We start from the raw sequence: 9005 nt of genomic DNA, 5'->3' as shown, positions 1-9005 counted from the left end.
TCCCTATCGTATCCATTGTCACCATACCTAGTGAAGAACCCATCTACTAGAACTTCAACGACGAGCTTTGTGATGCTTTATCATTAACTTTTCAAATTTTGCCTCAGCATTTTTGTGCGAGATATCACGTCTTGGATAACTAGACGGCAGTAGGTCAACCAAGAACTTTAAATCATGTCCGTACCTACAGACTCATCATGTGATGAACGTTACTTTCATTTGGTGTCTTCTTCAAGACTTCCGATTTCGTATCTCCGCCGTGTGAAACCATCAACTGTGGAATGACTGAACTGTGCTCTCCATTTATTATTACCTTTCGTTTCATTCGCACGAAATACTTTTATTTTTATGTTATTGCACATATTGTAAATTTTGTACATGTAATACGTTCTATCTAAATAGTATATTTAACCCTTACAATATATATGTAAGTTACATTTAAGCAGTACTTTGTATTTGTGTCCATCATTTATCAGTTAACATTCCTTAACCGGGTAATGACAATGGTTTATCTTTATGATCTAACAAAATATTCTTAATTACTAGTTTTATACGATTTGAATGGTCTAATTGAGTATTTTTAAAACATTATCTTGAAATGTTTAAAATTGTACTGTTTTATATATCACTATCCTCAGAGAGTTCCAAATCAATTATGTTTTCAAAATGTTCACACATAACTTGTACTTTCACATTATATGGAGAGTTTCACCCACGTACTATTTCATGGGGATTTCAATGCTTAAACTCTACCATTTTTATCTCAGAGTCGAAGTCAGTGACGTGGTTGAACACTCACAATATTTATATGAAATACTTTGTTGCTCATCAGACATATTTACATATAACACAAATACAAACTACTATTCGGATGAAGCATTCCCGAAACATTTATATATCTATAAATAAATGAGTAGGAACTTTCTTACTTTATTATCCATTATCTCATTTATTGTACTAGTCATAGCCTTATAGTGAGCGTGACGTCATGGCAGAGACGGTGGTACGTCGTAACTAAGTATATTTATTCATTTTTCATTAATCAATTGTAACACAGCACAATCAAAATATTTCTTGATTATTGAAATTTACCGAAGTCCAGTGATAGCCTTGCTATCAGTTGATTCTCGTTTTTTCATCAAATTGTACATCTTTGCCAAGCAAAACTAAGTTTCATGGTTATAATTGTTTTTTATCCTTACAAAGGGACGAATGAACTATTAAAAGTGTATATGTATGTTAATTCAATCATTCAAGATTGTGCTGCTAGGTATAAGTCAGATGTTTCATCATAATGTATCTGCCAGAATTAATTTATTACTGACATCACTGTGAACAATTACGTATTGACCAGTGGCCCGAAGTATTCTGTCTTTGCTGATCTACTACAAATGTTCATGTATTAATTCGTTCCCTGGTTATATAAGGCATTACCTGAGGCCTATCTAAGCAGTCTGTATGAAGGTCAATGTAACCTTCTCTAGTTGTAAACAGCAGAATCTATTGCGATTTATGTGTGTAAGACCATGTCCATAACACATATGTTACTCAATCCTTGTTAACCTGTTGGCTAATGTCTAATATTACTTCATCAGTTCATTAACAATTCTAGTATAAATACGGCTATGCTGCTAGCCAGTATGTATCAGTTCCTGACGGGAAGAGCGGAGGCCAGACAGGAGAGAGGCTAGTCTCCATTGGCGGGACCCTCGCTCGCTCGGGCTTTTGTCTGAGCAAGAACATCTCCACTTCGTAACTTTGGTATGGTAAAGGATGACTATTGTATATAGTTTACATGTATGCTGTACATAAATCCATGCAGAAGATTAGAATACATACGAGAGGAACTGGACTTCTTCATTATCAACTCAAGATCATCTCAACTTCTGAAATTGTAACAAGCTTTCATTTAAGATACTCAGAGGTTACTATCACTTTCCCTCTCTGAAACCCTGAACTCATCCGCGATACTCCAGGGGTTACTATCATTTTCCCTCTCTGAAACCCTGAACCCATCCTAGACACTCCAGGGGTTACTATCACTTTCCCTTTCTGCACCCGTGGAACCGTTCGCGATACTCCAGGGGTTACTATCACTTTCTCTCTCTGTACCCCTGGAACCATTCGCGATACTCCATATATCACACTAGTTCGTGTTTGACGAACCGTTTTTTCGACACATTACTGGAAGATGGTGAAATAGAAATTATTCCGAAACAGTATTATTCTCCTTGTTCTGTTTGAGAGTCTCTTCATACCTGGTATTATTCTCCTTGTTCTGTTTGAGGACTCTCTTCCGAAACACCTGATCTTGTACTCCTTGTTCTGTTTGAGGAGTCTCTTCCGAAACACCTGGTCTGATTCTTCTTGTTCTGTTTGAGGAGTCTTTTCCGAAACACCTGGTATTATTCTCCTTGTTCTGTTTGAGGAGTCTCTTCCGGAAACATCTGGTATTATTCTCCTTGTTCTGTTTGAGGAGTCTCTTCCGAAACACCTGGTATTATTCTCCTTGTTCTGTTTGAGGAGTCTCTTCCGAAACACCTGGTATTATTCTCCTTGTTCTGTTTGAGGAGTCTCTTCCAAACCACCTGGTATTATTCTCCTTGTTCTGTTTGAGGACTCTCTTCCGAAACACCTGATCTTGTACTCCTTGTTCTGTTTGAGGAGTCTCTTCCGAAACACCTGGTATTATTCTCCTTGTTCTGTTTGAGGAGTCTCTTCTGGAAACATCTGGTATTATTCTCCTTGTTCTGTTTGAGGAGTCTCTTGTTCCGAGAAACATCTGGTCTTATTCTCCTTGTTCTGTTTGTTTGAGAGTCTCTTCCAAACACCTGGTATTATTCTCCTTGTTCTGTTTGAGGTCTCTTCCAAACACCTTATTATTCTCCTTGTTGTGTTTGAGGAGTCTCTTCCGGTAAACATATCCTTGTTCTGTTTGAGGAGTCTCTTCCGAAACATCTGGTATTATTCTCCTTGTTCTGTTTGAGGAGTCTCTTCCGAAACACCTGGTATTATTCTCCTTGTTGTGTTTGAGAAGTCTCTTCCAAACCACCTGGTATTATTCTCCTTGTTCTGTTTGAGGAGTCTCTTCCAAACCACCTGGTATTATTCTCCTTGTTCTGTTTGAGGAGTCTCTTCCGAAACATCTGGTATTATTCTCCTTGTTCTGTTTGAGGAGTCTCTTCCGGAAACATCTGGTATTATTCTCCTTGTTCTGTTTGAGGAGTCTCTTCCAAACCACCTGGTATTATTCTCCTTGTTGTGTTTGAGAAGTCTCTTCCAAACCACCTGGTATTATTCTCCTTGTTCTTTTGTTCTGTTTGAGGAGTCTCTTCCTCCTTGTTGTGTTTGAAAACACCTGGTATTATTCTCCTTGTTCTGTTTGAGGAGTCTCTTCCGAAACATCTGGTATTATTCTCCTTGTTCTGTTTGAGGAGTCTCTTCCGAAACACATTGTCTTATTCTACTTGTTCTGCTTGAGGAGTCTCTTCCAAACCACCTGGTATTATTCTCCTTGTTCTGTTTGAGAAGTCTCCTTGTTGTGTTTGAGAAGTCTCTTCCAAACCACCTGGTATTATTCTCCTTGTTGTGTTTGAAATGTCTCTTCCGGAAACATCTGGTATTATTCTCCTTGTTCTGTTTGAGAAGTCTCTTCCGGAAACATTTGGTATTATTCTCCTTGTTCTGTTTGAGGAGTCTCTTCCGAAACACCTGGTATTATTCTCCTTGTTCTGTTTGAGGAGTCTCTTCCAAACCACCTGGTATTATTCTCCTTGTTGTGTTTGAGAAGTCTCTTCCGGAAACATCTGGTATTATTCTCCTTGTTCTGTTTGAGGAGTCTCTTCCGGAAACATCTGGTATTATTCTCCTTGTTCTGTTTGAGGAGTCTCTTCCGAAACACCTGGTCTTATTCTTCTTGTTCTGTTTGAGGAGTCTCTTCCGAAACATCTGGTCTTATTCTTCTTGTTCTGTTTGAGGAGTCTCTTCCGAAACACCTGGTCTTATTCTTCTTGTTCTGTTTGAGGAGTCTCTTCCGAAACACCTGGTATTATTCTCCTTGTTCTGTTTGAGGAGTCTCTTCCGGAAACATCTGGTATTATTCTCCTTGTTCTGTTTGAGAAGTCTCTTCCGGAAACATCTGGTATTATTGTCCTTGTTCTGTTTGAGAAGTCTCTTCCGAAACATTTGGTCTGATTCTTCTTGTTCTGTTTGAGGAGTCTCTTCCGGAAACATCTGGTATTATTCTCCTTGTTCTGTTTGAGGAGTCTCTTCCGAAACATCTGGTATTATTCTCCTTGTTGTGTTTGAGAAGTCTCTTCCAAACCACCTGGTATTATTCTCCTTGTTGTGTTTGAGAAGTCTCTTCCGAAACATCTGGTATTATTCTCCTTGTTCTGTTTGAGGAGTCTCTTCCGGAAACATCTGGTATTATTCTCCTTGTTCTGTTTGAGGAGTCTCTTCCAAACCACCTGGTATTATTCTCCTTGTTGTGTTTGAGAAGTCTCTTCCGAAACACTTGATCTTGTACTCCTTGTTCTGTTTGAGGAATCTCTTCCGAATCACCTAGTCTTATTCTTCTTGTTGTGTTTGAGGAGTCTTTTCCGAAACACCTGGTATTATTCTCCTTGTTCTGTTTGAGGAGTCTCTTCCAAACCACCTGGTATTATTCTCCTTGTTCTGTTTGAGGAGTCTCTTCCGAAACATCTGGTCTTATTCTTCTTGTTCTGTTTGAGGAGTCTCTTCCAAACCACCTGGTATTATTCTCCTTGTTGTGTTTGAGAAGTCTCTTCCGGAAACATCTGGTATTATTCTCCTTGTTCTGTTTGAGGAGTCTCTTCCAAACCACCTGGTATTATTCTCCTTGTTCTGTTTATTCTCCTTGTTCTGTTTGAGGAGTCTCTTTCAAACAACCTGGTATTATTCTCCTTGCTGTGTTTGAGAAGTCTCTTCCAAACCACCTGGTATTATTCTCCTTGTTGTGTTTGAGAAGTCTCTTCCAAACCACCTGGTATTATTCTCCTTGTTGTGTTTGAGAAGTCTCTTCCGGAAACATCTGGTATTATTCTCCTTGTTCTGTTTGAGGAGTCTCTTCCGAAACATCTGGTCTTATTCTTCTTGTTCTGTTTGAGAAGTCTCTTCCGGAAACTCTCTTATTCTTCTTGTTCTGTTTGAGGACTCTCTTCCGAAACATCTGGTCTTATTCTTCTTGTTCTGTTTGAGGAGTCTTTTCCGAAACATCTGGTCTTATTCTTCTTGTTGTGTTTGAGGAATCTCTTCCAAAACACCTGGTATTATTCTCCTTGTTCTGTTTGAGGAGTCTCTTCCGGAAACATCTGGTATTATTCTCCTTGTTCTGTTTGAAACCACCTGGTATTCTCTTGTTGTGTTTGAAAAACACCTGGTATTATTCTCCTTGTTCTGTTTGAGTAGTCTCTTCCGGAAACATCTTGTATTATTCTCCTTGTTCTGTTTGAGGAGTCTCTTCCGAAACACCTGGTCTTATTATCCTTGTTCTGTTTGAGGAGTCTCTTCCGAAACATCTGGTCTTATTCTTCTTGTTCTGTTTGAGGACTCTCTTCCGAAAAATCTGGTCTTCTTCTTGTTCTGTTTCAGGAGTCTCTTCCGAAACACCTGGTATTATTCTCCTTGTTGCTTTTGAGAAATCTCTTCTGGAAACATCTGGTATTATTCTCCTTGTTCTGTTTGAGGACTCTCTTCCGAAACACCTGATCTTGTACTCCTTGTTCTGTTTGAGGAGTCTCTCCCGGAACATCTGGTCTTATTCTCCTTGTTCTGTTTGCAGAGTGTGTTAAGAAACACTTGTTTTTATCTCATAGTATCTGTTTGAGGAGTCTTCTTGTAAAACATTCTTTCCATCCTATATTAATCTTGTTCCTGCGAATTTAGCTTAGATACTGTTGAGATGTTGTGATTTTCTTTGTTGTTTTCATACTCCGTCTGTGATTTTGAGGATACTTTGCAACATTAGTACATTAAACATTGTACAGAAACATTATATATATATAATGAAAATATCAACAGCTCTGTGCCCGGTTCAATATATGAGAATAATAATGCACATCATGTTTCTGATTATTATTTTGACCTTTTAAACCAATATGTTGCATTTTCAAGATTGATATCAGATACAGTGAACTTTATTTACTTTCTTGTACCCGTTGACATTGATAAATGCTAGCTTTAAATAGCAAATGACCGTTATCAAAATAAACTGCAAACCCAATTCTCAATAAAACACGAACCTAAATTGGTTTGACCTTAATTAGATTTTAATTAAGTTCACGAGATGGAGTCAGGGTTACGCTCGTGCACATGTCATTTACACACCATTTCCTCCGGTGCTGAAATAAATGTATGTTGACTTATCTTCTATGTATATATCTATTTCTGTGTTACTTATTTATTGAGAATATATTGGTTATTGTTAGTATCAAAATATTATTGAGTCAATCAGATATTGAACCCTAGCATTACTTACAATAATATGAACGCAAAAGTAAAACACATCATACATGTATTTGGACAAAGAAATAAAGAAATTGGACAGATTATAATTTTTAGTGGCTTGTTGAATTTTGTGATAGTACAGGTTAGGATAAGGAGGTTAATTCACTATTTTGTGAAGAAAAACACTTTAAACCTGAAACTGCGTTATATCTTATAATCAGTACAAATCATAAGTAAATGCATAAAGCATACATATAATGCATGAATGTGTTTCCTTCATCCGTCACCTATCAATTGTTCTGTTTTGAATATTTATACACAGCATCCTCGACACAGATATGCGTCCTACAAACCATATAATACAAATTCTAAGGTAATTGAGACGTTTGTTTTTAGAAAACAAATATGATAAATCTGAATCCTTGTGATGTTTAGTGGTCGTAGATCATTTCAGTTTGTCTTCGAAGGTTTTGATATAGATAAACTGTAGACTGATACATGTACAGGATTATGGACGAGACAGCGGGAAAATATTACTTTCCTTGGAGATATCGCTCACGCAGTCCTTCTGTAGATAAGATGCCGTCTTATATAACGTTGCCTGTATATAATCAGCGTATACTACAGTATGATATATACAACACTGTATCAAATGCACGTCAGTGTTTGGAAATAATGACGTCATCACACGTGTGAAATTCTAGTACAAATATATGTACCTTCATCACTAGTAATGACACATCATTTCGAAAACGATGATAAAAAGAGATTGCATTATTTTGTTCATAAATGGTCCTAGTTTCATAGAACTTAAGTTGAATTTAAGATGATGTTGATAATTTCTTAATGTTTACATCTGCTGTGTTCATAGCGACTTTAAAAGCGTAACAAGAAACGGCTCGTCGATATATTGCACATGATTTGACAATCTGACGCGATATATATTACTATTAAGTGACATCTCGTGTTGGCAATATCCATTTCAGGCCTTAGAGACACCAGTCTTTGCAATATCTATTTTAGGTGTTAAGAGGCAAACATCATATGTTTACAATGTCTATTTCACTCCTTCAGTGACATCCTGTGTTTACACTGTCTATTTCAGGCCTGTCAGACACCCTGTGTTTACACTGTCTATTTCAGGTCTGACAGACACCCCGTGTTTACAATGTCTATTTCAGGCCTGACAGACACCCTGTGTTTACACTGTCTATTTCAGGCCTGACAGACACCCTGTGTTTACACTGCCTATTTCAGGCCTGTCAGACACCCTGTGTTTACACTGTCTATTTCAGGCCTGACAGACATCCTGTGTTTACACTGTCTATTTCAGGCCTGTCAGACACCCTGTGTTTACACTGCCTATTTCAGGCCTGTCAGACACCCTGTGTTTACACTGTCTTTTTCAGGCCTGACAGACATCCTGTGTTTACACTGTCTATTTCAGGCCTGACAGACACCCTGTGTTTACAACGCCTATTTCAGGCGTTCAAAGACATAAACTGTTTGCAGTATCTTATTTCAAGTCTTCAGAGTCATTAGGTGTTTACACTGTCTATTTCAGGTCTTTAGAACTGGAATTCACAGTGTTGAAACGACTTAAAATATTTTGTTGACAAAAATTAATAACTTCTTATTGTTTTTGATTTGATTTCATTTCATTAATTTTATTTTTACCCTGGTCATCGTTAATTGTACGTTTGAATTTTCAAAATTACATGCCTACAATAGAATGTATATGTGTCCTGTCTTGAAACGCAGATTCACATTGATAATAGTTGGAACGATGTCATTCAGTATCGTAATGTTTAAAAATTTATTTAAAAACCGTGATTTTGGATCAGCCAATTAGCATCATATGTGTTCACTGCCAAATGTTAAAGTTAATTTGTTTGTAAAATATAAAAATGCAAAAATAGATTTACATTCATCCGGAATTAGTCCATGCTCGCATTTCGCCTAGACGACCAGGATTTCCGAAACGGACTCTAAAAGAAATGAAGACACCTGACTAAGCACATGGGTTTTCCCCGGGTACTTCTGTTTCTTCTCGTCGAAAGACACCTAGTGTGATTGATGATATATATTAACTTGTTCCTCTATTCGTGTAAAAAAATTAAAAAGAAAAAGAAAAAATGTAAAATAAAAGCACGTCCGAAATTATTCCGGACTTAAATGAATACAGTGAACAAGTTTTACTGAGTGTTTACTCACACCGAAATCAACATATCTCTATACTTTATCTTTGCACTACACCCAGGAAATTTAGCAGACTTGTATTCTTACCAACACATGTTCCTTAAATACTGTTTTGCATTTCACAATTTTACATTTGATTTGTAGATTGTTGAACTGAGTAACCAGACTTTATCATTTTCAGCCTTAAAACACCCATGAGACTCCAAAAATAAACCCGGTGTTTATCACTTTTTTTCCCAGGTGTTAATCAGGCTCATCAAGTGTATACAGACTTAATTGCACGATTGTTACCTTATGAAACATAAAATGACTGGCAAATTTGTATACTGTAATCTCTT

Source organism: Ylistrum balloti, unplaced genomic scaffold (genome assembly GCF_031769215.1).
Source record: "Ylistrum balloti isolate Yb309-2 unplaced genomic scaffold, AGI_CSIRO_Ybal_v1 Utg369810, whole genome shotgun sequence".
Classification (NCBI taxonomy): Eukaryota; Metazoa; Mollusca; class Bivalvia; order Pectinida; family Pectinidae; genus Ylistrum; species Ylistrum balloti.
The sequence above is the reverse complement of the archived record's forward strand: the minus strand, read 5'-3'. Positions refer to the sequence as shown.